We start from the raw sequence: 2,224 nt of genomic DNA on the forward strand, positions 1-2,224 counted from the left end.
AGCTCCCTAAGAAGCCGCAGTAGAATTGGGACACTGTTATTACTGCAGCAGCTGCCTGAAAGCACTCCTTATTTAAGTCATGGGACTGATTTCTTATTCAGGGTTGGAATCAATTACATTTTTAAATTATAAATACATCTGTAATTATCCATGTTCAGTACGGTTGTTCACAATATACTGGTATACATTTTTTTGCCTTGTTCCTATTGATATTTTGAACATCTGCCCCAAGAATTGGGCAAATATAACATCCATACAGGGTGGCACACTTTTTCACAACTTTTATTTCCCAACCAAAGAATGCATAACTTTAATGATATAAAGGTAAGTATGATCATTAATAGTTTCTCCCTGTATTCATACTAAGGATGCTTTCTAAGGATGTCCCGATCCAATCACGTGATTGAAAATCGGGCCCGATCACGTGGTTTCAGACTCGATCGGAATCGGACGTTAACTCCCGATCAGGACTCGGGTATATATGTGTATTTATTATCATTATAGGGGTGGGCGGTATACCGGTTCATACCAAATACGGTATATATTTTCGTTATGGTATAAATTTTTAATATACCATCGTACTTGACTAAAGTTGATTTTTTTTTAAATGTATTCCTTGATTGATCAAGCTACATCACAGCAGTGCTCTGTTTAGGGTTGAATGTTAAAATAAGGTGAATAAAATAAGTAAGGGACATCCTGGATCTGTTTTTTTTTTTGCTCTTTATCTTTTTAATGTATTATAGAAGTATCGGATCGGGACTCGTTATCGGCCAATTCTCAAAATCAAAGGACTCGGGGGCAAATGAACCTGATCGGGACATCCCTTGTGCTTTCACACATGCCTCACCATGCTTCGCTTCCTCGGATACTCCGGTCTTTTTGCGATATGTGAAAGGTCACTGGAACTCTGGTCCTCTGAAAAATGTCGGTCTGGGTTTGGCTCAAGCGAAGCATGGTGCGGTCTTTAACCATGTGAGAAAGCAACAAGGACCAAACATGCAGTCGGACTTTACATTGAAGCATTATTGTAAAGGAGCAACTCTATCAGTGACAGTCGTCACGGTAACAGGCACTACCCAGTGCTCCAGCTGCAACACACACACACATCCATCCATCACTTCGTCAGCACACACAAAAACACGTCACATTTCCTCACTTCCTTCTGTATTTCTCCCACATCATTCATTTATTTTACTCATCTGTTTCCCAAACTGTTCACATGATCAGTGATGGCTGCACATTTGACTGTTTTATCTGCGTATATATTCTCATATCTTCATGTCAGGTGGAGACGGAGCGGAGTCATGTGAACACACTGTCAATGAGAACCAGGCAAAATGCAATCTGGCAAAATTTGGTAAAAATCAATTTTGTGAACCACCCTATTGTTCAGTTACACTTAATTACGATTACGTTGACTGGCATTTTTTCCAATTACACTTAATTTTACAATTATTATTTTCCCCTGTATGTCAATTACAATTATTTTCTCATTTATTAAAGTTAAATTAAAATTAATAACAATTATGGAGCCTTTATTAAAAACACCCATAAAACTTAACCTTCCTCTTGTGTTAGCATCTCTTAATGATATCAGGTGTCAAACTCACTTTAGTTCAGGGGCCAAATATGGACCAGTTTGATCTCTAGTGGGCCACAGATTTCAGAAAAAAGAAGAATGTTCACATCATTGTGCCCTAGTTCTCACTATCAGTTCAATTCACTTCAAAAATTCTTGATTTAGTCAACAACTGTTGTATGATTTTGAAGAACTTTGTAGAATTGTTAGTGAGAAACAGCAATATTTATGTAAACATTTTAGAGTTCTTTCAACAATTTGCAATTCAAAATGTCTGCATTCATGTGATATAAACAAAGGAAAATTGCAAGCATTGTGGCGTTTCATTACATTGGTGAATCTGAGATATCTACGACTGGATTACTTGATAATTTACACAATAATTCATGTGTTCTCTGTTATTTTGACTTTCTCCTGCAGGTAGAATTGAATGCTCTGAGGGGCCTTGAGTTTGACACATGGTTTTGAAATCAACAGTAGAATACAGTAAAAAAAACATTCATTTTATTTTATTGTTCACCTCTTGGTTACCTTGTTATGCTTCTTTATCCATGAAAATATTGATATTCATATTTTTGGTGTGGACGTCTGAGCTATTCTTCTACCCCTAGATTTCAATTTTTTTTTTTTTTTTTTTTTTAT

The sequence above is a fragment of the Gouania willdenowi genome, chromosome 7 (assembly GCF_900634775.1).
Source record: "Gouania willdenowi chromosome 7, fGouWil2.1, whole genome shotgun sequence".
In the NCBI taxonomy this organism is placed as follows: Eukaryota; Metazoa; Chordata; class Actinopteri; order Blenniiformes; family Gobiesocidae; genus Gouania; species Gouania willdenowi.